The 17,449-nt window shown below is 45.0% G+C and overlaps 1 protein-coding gene across 1 annotated transcript in view; it reads left to right on the top strand.

The window, feature by feature from the left end:
- C1PH16orf86 (chromosome 1p C16orf86 homolog) overlaps positions 1–17,449 on the top strand; it is a 136,743-nt gene that overhangs the window by 113,581 nt on the left and 5,713 nt on the right. The window lies entirely within an intron of this gene.

The following is a 17,449-nucleotide window of genomic DNA, read 5'->3' on the forward strand; positions in this document are numbered from 1 at the left end:
GAGCTATCAGGCTGTACTGAAACCCAGGCCTAGAGCACACTGGAAGATACTAAGTGTGCGGGCCTCTACCGTTCTGCAAGAGCATTGTGGGGTGGAAGTTAGTTTTGAAGTGTCCTGACTTTATTTTGTGCAGGGTGCCAAACCGACATGACAATGTTTTGGAAACCCCAAACTGCCTACTGATTCAAATTGGAGTGAGAGTGGTAGAATAATCAGATGCAGCATTTGTCTTTTTGACTAATAAACCAGGAGCTCCATGGCTAAATGGGTATTTAAATAGCATGGAATGCAGTAGGTCAAGAATGGGATGAATGTATGGAGCCGAGCCCAATAATGCGCATACCACATGCCCATTTCACCATGACGTAGATGGGAGGTTGGTTGACGTCAAATGCCGAACGAGAATTCCAAAGTTTGCAGCTGTTATGGGGCCTCTGTGTGATGAAGTTGTACTTTTGAGGGTGGGGTTTAATACTTAAGATGCCTGTCCTCGTCCTTTGATATCTACTATTGCAATGGCAGTAAGTGGATACAATCAAATCACTTGGGCTACATAGGTCACTGTGAAACCACTTTATAAACATTTATTAAAGCCCAGTGGCCATACTGTACAGGAACTGTGTGGCCACCAGTGACAGTGGTAGGACTTTGGATAGTGAAGTAGCACAGCTGTAATTAGTTGGCTGGGAATTACCGGTATGCAGTGGTTATGTGGAATCACAAAATAACTAATCCAATTACAGGAAATCCAAAATAACTAATCCAATTACAAGAAATCCAAAATAACTAATCCAATTACAAGAAATCCAAAATAACTAATCCAATTACAAGAAATCCAAAATAACTAATCCAATTACAGGAAATCCAAAAAACCTAATCCCAAAATAACTGATTTGGGAAAAACCGAAAAATGGAGTTGGGAGTGGGAATAGTGGTTTTGGGGGTGGGAGAAAAGTATTAGGAACAACAAAGAGGGGCTTTGCAGGGGACACCAGTACCCCAAAACAACAAAAAAGGAGTGTATTTTGGTATTAGTTGTGATTGGATTAGTTATTTTGTGATTCCACATAATCACATGTAACCGGAGTGACCTGTTGCTGCCAGTGCAGCACTCAATGAATGGATCTACAATCGATTTCCTGGCATTCCTTAACATGTTTTTTTAAATGTTCAACTTTAGCATTGTAACTCCCTGTAATTGGATCACTGCACTGAGTAGGCACACACCTGGTGCAAGGGAAAGAACCCAATACATAGAGGCTTCATGGAACATGTTGCTTGTCTGTAAACATACCGTCCAACATTTGAGAAGAGTTCATTTGTTGTCATTATGTTGACCTGCATTGGATGAGAGTTCATTTTTGTGAGAGAGTTAAAGATTTGTAAAATCTCGACTTTTTTGGCTGAAAATCAGGAATCTCCCACACAAATCGGAAAACCTTGGTTGGTATTTAAAATATGAGGCCTCTTTGTCAGGATGTTGCCCAGATACACAGTGCCTGTCTGCCTTTGACCAAGCTGCAGCAACGGGTGCATGTACACACACGCACAGACACACAGACACACATACACACACACACGATGACTGAGGAGCAACTATCAAGCAGGCACGTGCAGCTATTGTTGGAACCTGCCATATTCACCCTTTATGCCTCTAGTACTCCTCACCTGAATGCAAAGGACTGGAGCAGTGCAGGCTGAAGCAATAATTGATTGGTGTTGTGGTTCCGGGCCATTGATGATGGCAGCTGCATTGTGTAGGGTCCTCTGGGAAGCGGTTCCCATGACTTCATCTGAGTGGCGGGGTCAGTGCCAAGACTAAGTGCATTAATTTTTTCATGGAAATAGGCTTGAACTGTTGTGGGAGCTCACTCAAACAGTAAAGGTAAGGAATGTGTCTTGCAACCACAGGAAAGAGAGAAAGGTAGCAGCAATTAAGGAACATTTCCTGGGCTGTGCAGATCAGTGGCTAACAAAACTCCTGGTTAGGTCAGCTTCCGGAGAGCGACTTGCTAGCTGAAGCTCAATTCACACCTTCTCTATCCATCAGACATAAATGTAGGGTATACCAAGAAAGTGCCAGTGCAAACAACAGTCATAATGTCATGCCAGCTAAGCTTCTTGTTGCCAGCTGAGCTTCTTGCCAATACCTGTTGAACCATCACTTCTATCATTACTGTTGAAAGGCATTTTTATAGTTTATCTGGTGAAGGTAGAAGGGGAGAGATTTTCAGAGGAAAAAAATAATTAATTACCTTGGAGTCAGGGGTGTATGTATGTATTGCCATCTATGTGATTTCCAAAATGCTGAAGCAGGTCGGGATAGATGGTAGGAAAACATGTATGCAAAGGCCATGTGCATGTTTGGCAATATTTTGGACTAGACCTAATGCTGAAATAAGGAACACATCTAGGACTATGATTGCTATAAATGGTGCCCCAAAAAGTGCCCCAAGACAAGCCACAGAATGTGGGTTTGAAAAAGGGACCATTACCCCACTTAAACCATGGGTTGGGGGGGTCGAGTAAATCCACCTTGGAAGAAAAGGAACCCGTTGTCGATGCCACCATCATTGAAGAAAGAGGAGGCATAGTTGCAGGCATCAATAGAACAACCAGCATTGGACCTCGCACTTTCCAGAGAGTCGCCGCCATCTATCATCAGTCTCTATCATTTGCCAAATCTTAATTTGGATCAAACGTCTGTCACTAACTACCACCCCAATCTGGTTTCAGGCCCTGGATGGGCAAAGAATTGTTTATGATCACCATTTTTAATGACATGGGTTTGTGTCAGGACCACGGTGAGGCCAGAGTATTGATCCTCCTAGTCCTTTCTGCTGCCTTTGATACCATTGATCAGGACATCCTACTCCATCGTCTTAAAGGGTCTGGTATGTCTGGCCCTTAGCCTGGTTGTCTTCTTTTCTTATAGACAGCACTCAATCAATGTCTCTTTTTCCTTTTTGCTCCTCTCCCCCACAACCCTGACTTCTGGTGTTCCTCAAGGGTCCTCCCTTTCTCCCCTTCTTTTCAATGTATATCTCTGCATCCTTGCTGCCCTCATTGAGAGACAGGATGTGTGTTTTTACACATACGCCAATAACTCTCACATTCTATTCCGTCTGGGTGCACCTAAGTCGGATCCCCCATCTAAACTGAGAACTTTTTTGATGTCTATAGGAGACCGGATGTCAAGAAGTGTTTTAAAGCTAAATGGGGACACAACGGAGATCTTGCTTCTTGGTTAATATACTCCCTATGAATCCTAGAATGCAGAGTACTATCCTGATTCTTGGGGCTCTTGCCCTACTCCTAATGCGTCTTTTTTCTGATTCTTGGGATCAAACATTTACCCTCAGACTCTAGGGAAGCCCAGATGTCTTCAATTTGTTTGATTGACTTCCTTAAACTGATACATTCAAAAGAAGATTCTTCCTTTCTTTCTGGTGGAGCTTCATTCTACAGTTGTGACTCATCCATTATGGGCTCTCTGGATTATTGCAATGATATCTTTATAGGCCAGCCTGAGTATTTAATGCAGCGTCTACAGATTTTACAGAATTTGGCTGCGCGCCTTGCCCTGGGTGCGCGAAGGCTGGCCCATTCTTCTTCCTTACTTCAGCAACTTCATTGGCTTCCTGTGAAACGCCGGTTTGACTTCAAAGTCCTATGCATTGCTCACTGTGCGATCCATTAGATGTGGGCACTTTATCTTCTATCCAAATTGGCTCGACATACTTCTTTGAGACCCCGAAAATCCTCTGTACAACTTCTATTGGGGATCCTGAGTTAACGCAAAGTGTGGGCTGGGGGCCGTTCTTTTTCTATCCATGCCCGATGTTGTGGAATTCTCTTACAGCTCAACTTCGAGACATTTCTGACTATGTGAATTTTTTCGCAAAGCTTTGAAGACTTATCTGTTTTAGTTTTTGGGTTCTTGAGCTTTGTTTCTCTCTGCTTTTACTTGCCAGAGCCCAGATGCCTTCTGGCGATAGATCTTGGACTTAATAAATACTGCATACAATACAATACAGTCATCATGGGTGAGGCATGTTACACCATTGTCAGCCTGTCGAGGAAGTCCCACAGTGATTAAAAGACACCCCCTGTCAAGGTCCAGTTATCATCAAGTCATTACTGTTGATGGTTTTCATCATTGCCAAGCAGATTCTCCCCAGAGAGACAGAAAGACAGCGGCGCCAGAAGACACATTGAAACTTTGGTGAGTGGTGCTGAAGGATTTCCCTTACTCAATTCTATGGATAAGAAATTCAAGGTATTGCAATAGTAAGATTCCGGCTGGGTGGCACCAGGTCAGAGTGCCACAGTTTGGCCATAGATCCCAGTGTACTCAGAGGAAGAATCAGAGAAGGATGCCTAGGAAGGCCATGAGCTGTCCTAGGAAAAGGTAACCACCCCTATGGTGACATTTAATTATATCCCACCATCACAGTCTCCTCCAGACAACCTGGCATCCTAGTGACTGATGAGAGCGACAGGCCAATTGCATTTTGGAATACCTGGGCCCTCAAGAAGAAGATTTCATTCTCACTGTAAAACTGAATAGAGCATGTACATCTTTGATATTGGTGTCATTTATGCCTAAGGTGTGGAATTTGGGCCAGCAGGTATTGAAGGTGCCAGCCTCAACAGCCCTGGTGGCCAGTTGGCTGGATAAAAGTATAAAGTTCTGGATTCGGCAGCGGTATATTTCAGGAACCAGACATGGCAATGGTTACTGCAGTTAGGTAGGGATCTACAAATCCAGGGTCTTCATCCACCCTACCCTTGGTCAAGGAGTCTTGAAAGCTACATGCCAGAGGGTGGAGGATGACTCAGTCCACATCCTTAGAAGTCAGTGCCTCGAATACGAGAGGGGTTCTGACATGCTGTACAAAGGGACCTTTGGGAAAAAGTACACTGTTTATTCAATTTCTTCCCAGAGGAAAAACCGCATAAGGCACAGGACTTGTTCAACTGAAAGAGCACCAGCTGCCTTGTCTTCCAAGCATCTCATGTCATCACCCTCATTACCAACGTGTTGTGGCCATCTCCTCTTCAGAGCACTACCCATTCTTTAATGCTCTAAACACCCTATTCGAGTAACATTAGTCGCAGAGGGGCCAGAGCTCCTTTCGATCATTGCATAGGGCTTGCATAGGAGGTAAACTGGGTAAGGGATCCCAGTCCCACCTTGCAAAGCAGGCCTGACACTGTCTTCTGCCACAAACGCCAACCTGGTAGGAGGAATATTTGACAACCATTCAGCATCTTGGCAGTCCATAATTTTGGGCCGTTGGGTGCTAGATCATGGTGAAGGGCATCCGATTGGGAGCTTTAGAGCAGGCCTCCCTGCCTAATGCTGGCACGGAGAAGGATGCCAAAATATTTTCATTGTTGAATGAAGAGGTAGAGCAGATGTTAAAGAAGGGTGTTGTTGATGTGGTCACCAACCTACAGAGGGGGCAACGAGTTTACTCAAGGTACTTCCTAATTCTAAAAAGCAACAACGGACTTGTATGGTTTGAATGAACATATTAACAAAAATACAATCAAAAAGCTGGTTCTACAAAACATCATCCTTGTAAAGCATGTGGGGGTTTTCCTATGTGAATGTACCTGAAGGACGCTGTAATGATTTTACATTGTAATGTTTTAGACTAATACATGGAGTCTGTGTGGAGTACATTCTGGGTGAGCCCTGAACAGCAATGGACATTTTTCTTCCTCAGTGTGATCTGCATTTTGATGTGAAGTCTGAACATTGTCTGTATTCTTCCTTTACAAAACATGTTTTTCTTGCCTATGTTAGTTTGCAGTGCTTCAAGGATTGTTTTGAATAAAGGTGCCAGCTAGCGCCTGATTACGTAATGGAGCCGAAAGAAAGTTATGCTGTGTCTCGCGCTCACATGAGAAAGGGAACAGTTTACCTCTTCAGGTGACCATGGGTCATTCGGCCGATGATCTATGGCAATTGGCAACAGGTTGAAACTTGGAGAATGCCATCACGCAATTGTGGATGGCTTAAACATGAAAGGCATCCATGCAGTCAGACAGAGAAGGCTTCTTGGGAGGGGTGGACGCACTGTTTTCTGGCCCACTGTGCTTTGACGATCTCTCTGCCTTCCTGGTGTGGAGCTTTCCAATAAAGTCTTGGAGAAATGATGGTGTGCTTTGCAGCTGTGCCAACGGTGAAGTATTTTATCTAAGCTATTTAGTAATCATTCATTTATTTTCTTTATTGCAGAGTGTGGAACTGCAGAGCTTGAGGAGCAGAATTTTCATTTTTGCCGTTTGTCTACAGCGCTTTGCTGAGTCTGTCTACAGTGTTTATACAGACTACATTTAACCACAACTTGAAGTTGAGCATTTGCGGAGTGTTTGCAGAGTGTGGAACTGCAGACCTTGAGGAGCAGAATTTTCATTTTTGGAGTCTGTCTACAGCGCTTTGCTGTAAGTAGAGCAATTTAGTTAATTTAGGCAAGCTTCGAAGGTATTGTCCAACAAGACAGTGGACTTCGGTCTTTCTAGATGTGGAAGCTCAGGAGGAACAGACAAAGGCTTCAGCTCAGAAGTGGTGACACACAACGCTGTTGTTCTATTTTTTACATAAGGGCAGGGGGCAGGGCTGGAAAGGACTGAGTAATCACACCAACCGCCTTGGGCAAATTGTTTTTTGCCGTTATTCAATGCTTAGGTTTCTTATCTTGTGCCATGTCTCTGTCTTTCACCCTATTCAGTTTTCTTTTTTCCTTTGTCTGAAAATGGAGAAAGCATTGGGTGCCGTAGTTGTAAAGAATTTGGTCGAAGAAATGGATAACTGCAATCGAGTCTGAGTTGTAGCACACGCCGGCTCGTTAGTAGTGAGGTCAATCACCTTCCCAGTTTCTAGGACACACACTGAAGTCTTAGGCGGGTTAAGGATAATAGGAATCTCTCCTACCTTAAGGTCTGACAATGTCAACCAGTCAGAGTCTGTGCCTTTGGGTGAAGGTTTGTCGGTGCATCTAGGGTGGACGTTAGAAGAATCGTCGGTTCCCCTCCCAGACTGATTGGCTTTGGATGTCATGCTTGAGTCAACCTTCTTGTTTTGAACCACTGGAGAAGGTCTAGAACTGAATTCAATGGGTATTTTCTGTTGGCTCTTTTGAGTTCTAAGGTTCCCTGGCTCTCTCTTTGGATCCTGTTTGAGCAGACAATTTCTTGGCCCACTCTAGAATGCATTTAAGTAATGAATGATTTGATGTATATGGTTTTAGAGTGCATCAAGGCAAGTAGAGTAATTTGATCTCTGCTTGTCTCATTCATAGCTTTGTAATGTTTCAAAAAAGGAGAAAGAGAAGTGGGTAGAGCTGCCATCATGTTGCAATGGAGATTAAGAAACAAGTTCCCTCCTTGTTTTGGGTTGCTCATCGCACTCAGTGAAAATACCGGATCCACTGGAGGAGTCAACGGGGTTAGACCCTGCAGGTTTTGGGGGGGGGGGGGTGAATGGGCAAACCCTTGGTCTGTTGTAAAGGAGATTCATTTTTGATGGTCCTTGTGGTATAAATGTCCCTCATCATGTGAGATGAACTGATCCCCCTGTGTATCATCCGCCAGGACAGGAGATCTTGTGTCCATACATTTTTTCCTGGGCTGGGTTGGCAAGTGCAAAGGTGTGGTGCGCAAGGCACAGTCCACAGGAGGAGAAGAGGTCGCTTTAAGTGGGCCAATATCAGAGGGACTCAACTGAAGGTGTTGGATCCAAGAGTTGGTTGTAGGATTCTCAGTGACTTCCAAATGGGTGGAGTAGGCTCCCACCTCGCCTTTTGATGGTTGCCACGATTTAGACACAAGCAAACAATCAATCTTATCTGTCATGGCCATCTCGATCGAGCATCTAGGTGAGGCCACAGAAGTGGGGAGGGTGGTTAATGTTAGATCTCGGGCTTCGTCCCTTGCAGCAAGGACTCTGGTTTTGTCAAGCCTGACGTTCCGTGACTCGACGACTGGGCGAATAATGACTCGAGGACTCAAAGAGGGAGCTTCTTCGCTCTGTAAAATCTCTGCATCAGTCAAATCAAGAGCAGATGTGTTGCTTAAAGGGAGCCGGTCCAGCACCTTTGTGCACTTCGGGTGCCCATTTAGGCCAGATTTGAGGGACCGTGGATTAGTGACGAGGTGTCTGCTGTCTTGACCAAGCTTTTCATCCTGCAACCAAGTACGGGCATCTTTTTAAGGGGCGCCCCGGTCTCCGCCCCTTGTTCCCACGCAACTCATTCCTGGCGACCAGGGGGAGGCTGTAGTTTGAGGGGTCTGTGGGATTTAGGAGAAGCAGTCTGGCCAGCGCTCACCTGCGTTTTCATTTGCAATCTTGATCTTGGCATCGGGAAGAATCTTAGCGCCAGCTCCATCAGACTTCTCAAGTCGCTCTCCTGCACGCCGGCCTCCGGAACAACACGACCAACACTCCAGCTCAATCCATATCGCTCTGTGACCGGAATAGGTTTTCGTAGGTGAATGCTGGTACTTCAGGCAAGAATAGAAGTAGCAGACATGCCTCCAACACGAGCAACACTCCAGCTCACTCCACGTCGCTCTGCAACCGGAATATTTTTTTTTTGTAGATGAATGCTGGTACTGCAGGCAAGAATAGAGGTAGCAGACAGACCTCCAACATGACCAACACTCCAGCTCTCTCCACCTGGGGAGCGATAAATCCAGTACAAGGTCCATACGCTGCAAGACATCGTACCAAAAACATTTAATTTTTGGACAAGACCAGAACATATGCACACCTGTTCCGACGCTCGATTTACAACACCAACATGTACCACCTTGAACAAGTTTACAACGTTTCATTCTCAAAGGGGTCCAATAAATACAGTGCAAAATCCGCTGTTCAATGAATCTCAGATCTAGATTGATTCTGTATTTACATGGGCCTGCACAGATGCATTTCCAATCACCATCTGAAAGAACAAAACCCCAATATGTACTCCATATTACCCTACCATGATCAGAAGCAGCATTAGCATCAGTCGGGATGAGGAGTTTGCACAGAGATGAATCTGAAAGAGTCACACTTTTGGATAAATGCAATAAAGGGGGGACATCATGTTAAGAAGCATTCAGGGGTGAAAAAAGAATCTCAAAAACTTTGAAAAGCAGACAGGCGCAACTTAAATGTGAACCTCAGGAACTCATATGTGAGCATTGAAACTCCATTATGAATCTGCCCAATCTCCAGATACCTGCAGATTCACAAGTGCACCATGAGAGGGTATGGTTATCGAATAGAATAACCGGGTTCTTCCAAATAGAAGAATCTAAGCTCAAGAGGTATTTTACCCCGGAACTCTCGCAACACTTTGTCCACTCCTTCAAAACGTATTTAACAAAAGGTGGGGTCTGATCGTTAGTCCATTTTTATCCATACTGAGAAGGCAATCTAGGAGGACAGGGCTAACAGAAGCTTTCTCTATGGAAACCCAATTTGGGCAACTAGCAGTGTCTTCCCTCAACTAAAAATTTAGGGCGCACATGGTAAAGGCTCTATGGTACAAAGCAACATTAGGGAAGCCAAAGCCCCCCGACCGCACAGGTTTCCGGAGTACATCTTCAGGGATCTTTGAGTGACTTGCAAGACGACACTCTTTCTACATTTTAAATGGCATCTTCAATAACTTTGGACAATTGCTGCAAAATCATTGCCTGTGCACCCCTGTCGTCAAACCCAGAGTGCCCCTTTATTCCAAAGTCTGCATTCACTGTATTTTCCTTACAGGCGTGGGTCATTAGTGTTTTATTAGTTGTGTGTATTTTCTAGTTTAATTAACATATCTTATCTTTAAAGACCTTTGGTTGGAAATTTTATTTTTGTACCCCAGTACTATTGCTGCTTAGTTTGCTGATGTGCCAGCTCACACCCCTCCTGAAGTGTATATCCTGCCTCTGGGCTGCGCTACCCTTTAAGCGAATGAGGTATGCCTGTCAGGCTGCGCCTGTTTCACGTTTATGATTAGGTTTCACATGCTTTAATCGCAGTAGTTTTTGCACTATTTTCACTGTGGTGTTTTCACCATGGCTGTTTTTGATGATTTTTTTTAATGTATTCATTAATTCTGATTGTGGGGATCCTACCCACTTAACCCCCATCTAACCCACCCCCACCATCGCACCACCACCCCCAAAACCCCTACTGAAACACCCATTAAAAAAAAAATAATGATCGCCAACAGCGGCCAAGGGGAAAACACCATGGTGAAAAGAGCTGTGGTGAAAATTGCCATGATTAAAACACGGAAACTGGATTAGAATCACTGTTGGCTCAGTAGTAGTGTGGGGCTGGGTAGGAGTCTTATCCATCACTCATCCCTGCACTCCTGCAGAGCAGTACTAATTTGGTCACACTTGTTCATGGTAAATTATTAATTTGCTGTCAAGAATCATTTGTGCCTCCATAACATCAAAGAAGTCCAGAAGCACCTAGGTTTTCATGATGAGACTTCAGCAAAACAACCTCTAACCTGGAAATCCTTCTTAACAAGCTTTTTCATAAATACATCTTAATATGTGTTCTTTAACATTCAAATGCGCCTGCCAAAAAATAATTTCTATTTCTGAGATTAGTCTTAAAATTCTGTTTATGTGAAGAAATAAGCTAATTACAGTTTAGGCAACATAGTTTTATTGTAAAATAATCTATGTTTTAAACATCTGTTCTACAGTAACGAAAATGACACAGAACTGACCCTCCGGTGGGTGGTACCCGTCGAAAACAACAACGTGGTCGGTTTTTCTCTCGGCCTTTAGCCTCCTCCCTAGGAGCAGGTAGTCTACCGGCCGACAAATCGCCAAAATTATACTTTTTGTCGGTCGCACGAGACTCCAGTGGGAGGACGAATCTCGTCTCATCTGGAGGCGTGGCAGAACATCACCGACGATCAGTGGGTTTTGTCCATCGCTCGGGTGGGCTTTCACTTGCCCCTCCTCCTACCCCACTCTTCAATCCTCCCTCCCAACAGATCGGCACACCTTCCCTCAGAGCTGAGGTACAGAAGCTTCTAGACCTCAGGGCGGTGGAACCTGTTCCCCCCGGGGAGCAAGGGGAGGGCTTCTACTCTCGACTGTTCACAGTGTCCAAACTCGACCAGGCTGGCCTGCGCACCATCCTCAACCTTTCCCAGTTCAATCTTTCTCTTCCCCAAAAGAAATTCAAGACGATCACACCCTGCCAAATAAAGTCCTCTCTTCGGAAGGACGACTGGCTCAGTGTTGTGGACCTTCAGGACGCGTATATGCACATCCTGATATGAGGGCCGCATCAAAAGTATCTGCAGTTGTCCCTGGGAGGGGAGCATTTCCAGTTCCATGTGTTCCCGTTTGGTCTCAGCTTGGCGCTGCATGTCTTTACGAAGATGATGTTGGTTATCGCAGCTTACCTTCGGCTACAGGGCGTTCATGTATATCCGTATTTGGACAATTGGCTCCTATGCAGCCCTTGTCCACAGGTGGCATTGAGCAATCTCCAGTCTCTCCTTCAGCTCCTGTTCCGCCTCTGGCTTTTAGTGAACTGGCGGAAATCTTCCATGACGGTCTCCCAAGACCAGATCTTCCTGGGTTTTCGTTGGAACACGATCGACTCGTGGGTGTATTTGATGGCGGACAGGATTGCGGCTCTATTCGCCACATGTTAGCTCTTCATCCAGTCAGAGCACATGACGGCTTGGTGGTTCCAGAGACTTCTTGGCCTCATGGCTTTGTGTGCACTTGCTCTTCCTCTTGCGCATCTCAAAGTGAGGCGTACTCAGCTGGCTCTTCGGAGCTCTTGGTCTGAGGCTTCAGACTCAGATTCCAAGATGATCCCAGTTCCTTCCTGCATGATGGCGGACCTTCTATGGTGGTCCTCGACCAGTAATCTCACAGTAGGGGTCTCCTTTCCAGAGCCCAGCCCACAAGTGACGATTACCACAGACTCCTCCCTCCTAGGGTAGGGAGCAACTCTGGATCATCTCCAGGTTTTCGATCTATGGACACTGCAGGACAGGCAGTTTCATATAAATTATTTGGAATTCCTGGCTGTTTTTCTGGCGCTGAAAGCGTTCCAACCATCCATCTCGAACCGGGTGGTCCACGTCGCACAGACAACTCGGTATCCATGTTTTACATCAACAAGCAGGGTGGTACCAAGTCACCACCTCTTGTGGACCTTGTCATTCAGATGTGGGAATGGGCCCTCCAGTACAGCATTTGGCTGCTGGCGGTACACACCCCGGGGCAACTCAATGTGACGGCATACTCACTCAGCCAGCAGACAGTGGCCAGCTACGAGTGGGAAATGAACTTGGAAGCCCTCTCTAGCATCTTTCGCCAATGGGGCACTCCAGAAGTGGACCTTTTTGCGACTGCCACAAACAGGAAACTGCCTCTTTATGCATCCAGAAACGATCTTGGGGCCTCTTCTCTAGGGGATGCTCTCGAGATCCCGTGGCACAACATGAAGGCATATGCCTTCCCGCCTCTTTCTCTGCTTCATCTGTCACTCTGCACGCTCAGGAACGCTTCGAATTGCTCTCTCCCATTCATAGCTCCTTGGTGTCCAGCAGATTCTGGTTTTCAGAACTTCAGCATCTGTCGATATGTCCTAAGATCAGTGCGATCAGCAGATGTGGCACCCCTCCCCACAATCATTCCGCTTGGTGGCCTGGTGCCTGAATTCAAATCCCTAGCACAGTTTAACCTGTCTGAAGACAATATGCGCATTATCCAAGTGGCAGGAAGCCTTCTACAAGGTCTCAGTATAGGAGGAAGTGGCTCCGGTTTTGTCACTGGTATTTAGCTAAAAAATTAGACCCCAGACATGCTACAATTCACACCGTCCTTTCGTTCATTTCTCATCTGGCTGCTTCGGCATCCATGTCCTATCCAGTAGGACTTACTTGTCGGCTATTGCTGCCTACCTATCCACTGATGCCTGTTCCTTTTCTTTGACGAATCCAGCCATTAAAAGGCATTTCGCAGGTTTATTAAATCTTTTTCCACCTGTAGGCAATCATCACCCAAAGTGCGATTTAAATGTGGCTTTGACCGCCTTATGCCATAAGCCATTTGAGCCTATGGCCACGACGGATCTGAAGTACCTTTGTTGGAAGGTTGCCTTTTTGATTGGAGTGACCTCTGCAAGGTGTGTAAGCGAGCTTCAAGCCTTGTCTGTGCAACATTTGTTCCTTACCTTTCATAAGAATAAGGTTGGGCTCCGCACTCATCCTTCTTTCCTTCCTAAGGTAGTGATAGATTTTAATTTGAATCAGTCTATATCCTCACCTGTCTTTTTCCCAAACCCGGCATCAGATGCTGTGAGAGTATTACACAATCTAGATGTCAGACAAGCTCTGAAGTTCTATCTGGACAGAACAACTGAACTCAGGGGCTCCTCCCAACTCTGTGTTACGTTTGGAGACCTGAAAGGGAAACCCGCTTCAAAAGCTACTATCTCCCGGTGGATTGCCTCCTGTAGCTCAAAGGCCTATACCATTCAGGGCCTTCAACCTCCGAAGGGCATTCATGCCCATCTTGTGCGTGGCAAAGCGGCTGCTGTTGCCTTCCAAAAGTATGTTCCCTGGGAGACCATTGTCAAGACGGCTCCGTGGGCCTCCCCATCAGCTTTTTGTAAGCATTATTGCTTGGACCTGAGCTCCAAGGCCGATGCTCAATTCAGTTAGGCTGTTCTTAAAAATATTTTTCAAGAATTATTTTCCATCCACCCGTATTTACCTGTGAGGAGTACTTTGGAACCTCCCACAAGCATGGAGGAAAGGGGACAGGACGTAGGAGTATAACAAAGTTTCTCACCGTAGTGACTACCTTACTCCTAGTTCATAGTCCCCTTTCCTCCATACGCCCGCCTGCTGTCCCCTCTAATAAGTATCCTCTATTATTGCGTAATTGGTCACAGACCTGGCGATAGGACTGAAGGGCAATGTGTGGGGCAGAACTCAGGAGCACAGGGTTACGGCCACGTGCAGTATCCCGTGTAAAAAAAAAAAAAGAAGGACACACATTTTCAATTTTTGATGCTTTTTGGAAAAAAATGCTCTGGTCCCGTCCCAAAGGACGGAATGTCCCACAAGTATGGAGGAAAGGGGACTATGGACTAGGAGTAATGTAGTCACTAAGGTGAGTAACTTTATTAATCTTTACCTATCCTAGCAAGAATGTCGCTACCTAACAAACTATAAAACTAAAGAAAGATGACCTATTGTCCAAAACGTATCCGACCCTCACACTAATACATACAATAAAAGTCTACAAGGAATATTTGTCTGTCTTCAGTTCAACCCAAAATGGCAAAGGTTCAAAAGTATAAAGTATAGAAAGTACTCCCTGTGGCCAGGGTTGGGCTCCCTTCCCCTGGAACAATTCAAGAATACCTTTGTAACAGTTCAAATTCAACAAAGTTGTGTTTAGTTCGATATTCAACAAAAAGGTATTTTCCATTCACTGCGTCCTTCCACTGGATAAAGTACATGTTTCTTTCACAAAACACTAGTTCATAAACCAAGGCAATTGTATTCCTCCACACAATGTCTTTATCACAACTTATTCTTTCAATGGAATACTTTGGTCAGGATAGCAACTACCTGTGTTGATGTAAGAGTTAGTCAGCATAATAAAGTTACTAATTCCACAACACCTTTTTACCACAACCACATTCCTTCAAAGCAACTGTTTTTCTCCTGGTGTACTCGCCTGCCAGGACTAACTACAAATGGTTGCTTCCCTGGTTCACTCTCCTGCCAGGAATAAAACTCCTACTGCTACAGTCGCTCTCCTCTTAGTGGCAATATGAGTTACACATTTCCCCAAACTGGTGTCTCAGGAAAGGAGAATTGCACCCTTGTTGACCTTTAATCTCTCGGTAATATATGTTTGTGCTGTTGACAATGTGGGATACAAGTTTCCCCAAGTTGACATCTCATAAATGGAGAATTGCGCCCTTTTTGCCTTCTTCTTCTTTATGATTTCTTGGCTGTTGGCAATGCAGGTTATAGTTTTCCCCAAGTTGACTTCTCATAAATGGAGAATTATGCCCTATTTGCCTTCTTTTTTATGTTTTCTTGGCTGTTGGCTATGCGGTTACAGGTTTCCCCAAGTTGACTTCTCATAAATGGAGAATTGCGACCTTTTATATTTAGGCAGTCCAGGGGTTTATTCAGGCATACGATGAACTTCTTTTACCTCCCCCTCCTCCTTTCACTTTGCTCCTTAGCTCCCCTTAACTTAATTATGGGCGCAGAAAACACTTTCTCATCTGAGGCTCACCGGTTACTGTTGGCAGCTTCAGCATCTTTGGCCCAAAGGTTCTCCTTCTCGACGTCTCTGTGTTGCAGTGACCTCTCAAGTTCTCTTGCCGTCCTGGTCGCTCTCTTAGGGAGCCTCTGCTGCTCCACTCCCTGCGACCACAGCTTCCCCGCTCTGCCATTTTCCTTACAGTCACCGATACACCCACTTCTTTGCCGTTCTGCACACCTGCTGCTTGGCATGAATGTTTCACCTGCAGCTTCAACCACTACAATCACTTGAATGTCTTTCTCTACTGCCTCTGCTGCTCCTTCTCTTCCTCTTCCACTTCTCCCACCTCTACACAGCTGTGGTACACTTTCAGATTTAAATGGCCCGCTCAGGTGCCTTTCCTCCTAAAAACGCATTCTCCTCAATGGCATTTGTGATCTTCATTAACTCCTGGCCCCTCTTCCTTGTCCCAGTACCACTGGCATTGTGCATTTTGTAGTCCGTAATGGATCTAAGTGTTTTAGTTCTAGTCATTTCTGTTTGATTGTTCAACTCAATGTTCATTAAGTTAGAAGATATTATATGTATAGAAGTTACCTTGATCAGCTCTACTTTACAATATCAATGTTTCAGGGAGAATAGGGAAGTAATGAGTCAAAGATGTCTCCAATTCCCTCTGGTAGGAGTACCCTCCCATGTGATCCTTCCTCATAATACCACCCCCAGGGTCAGGATCAGGTAGCGGCTGCCTTTCCCTGGCCACATGAGAGGAGGCCCCTATCAGGGTTTTGGGGATAATTTCACTAGATTCATCAAAGCTCATTCGGTCTCTCTCAATTCTTCCTTCACTATAGGGGATTGGATAGAAACATATATGAGTGACCACTTTCGACATATTGCACCTCCTTCCAAACATATAGCAGACAGACCTTTGGAGCAAGAGGCATCTTCTGCCTAGGTCTTAAAGCCTCACCGTGTCATCAATGCATCCATTTTATATGATTTTTGTAAGGGACCCAGTTTCAAAGCCTTAGTGCATTTGTTGTTTGCCACTTGATCTTGGTGCATGTCAGAAGGCTGCCCAAGGTAATGTATGGCAGGAGCAGAGATACTACTCTCCTATTTCCATGTCTTCAGTGCCAAGCAGAATACTTTTTATGTCCCTCTCCAAGCATCTTCTTGTGCAGAAATGCTCATACGTTCCCTCGAGCTGTGTGGGTGTGTGATGAGTGAGCAGAAGAGGAGAGGAGTAGTCAAAAAACCCTCTGGTAATCTATGCCTTGTGTCAGGGGCTCCTGTTCCAAGGTTGTTCCAAAGCATCAGTCAGTACATCATCTTCAACATTTACTGAAGAAGCCCCCAAAGGAATACATAAAGGCAGGGAACTCCTAGTGATTTGAATTGCATTCTCAAAAATTGGAGTGACTTACATTTTCCTCTATAGACCACTCATTATTCAGAACCCTCTTACTTCCTATTAGGAGGATTCCTCCGATCCTATGCACAGGAACCAGTTGATCTCCCCATATTATTATTATTATTATTAATATTAATATTATTCTTTATTTGAATACTGCGCCAGCTCACCACTTGAGTAATCTAAAAGCACTTATCCGAGTTGATGTGAATTGAGTCCTTACCAGGGACAGCACGAGCCTATTCTGCAGTGAATTAATTAACTGGAATATTGTGAGCTAAAAGAGAAGAAAGTAAATGTATTTAAGTGAAACTTGATGCGGATCACGAGAAGGTGTGTAAGCAGGAGATGGAAGAGTGGAGATTTTTTGTCTTGTGAAGTACATGGTTAAAGTTTGGGAGTGTAAGGGGCTTCAGATGTACTCGGGCTATCCTGAGCATATTGTGGGCATGGTTGCCCAGGGTCATCCCAATGGATGGGACATGTCTTTTAAAAGGTCTAGATAGGTAGTTACATATATATATAGGAGGATGACATAAGGAAGTAAACATGCCAAAAGTATGGGTAATGATTCTGGCATTGTACAATTGTTTAATGAGATGGATGGGTAGCACCCAAGGTGGCATATTGGGGAAAGGAGATGGGTAAAATATAAGGTCATGCTGCCCATAATAGAAGACCTTTGGCACGACCCCCAGATCTATCCTGAAATCATCCATGTCTATCCCAGTCCAAAATTCAAGGATCTCCCCA

The sequence above is a fragment of the Ambystoma mexicanum genome, chromosome 1p, assembly GCF_040938575.1.
Source record: "Ambystoma mexicanum isolate Mex_15411 chromosome 1p, UKY_AmexF1_1, whole genome shotgun sequence".
In the NCBI taxonomy this organism is placed as follows: domain Eukaryota; kingdom Metazoa; phylum Chordata; class Amphibia; order Caudata; family Ambystomatidae; genus Ambystoma; species Ambystoma mexicanum.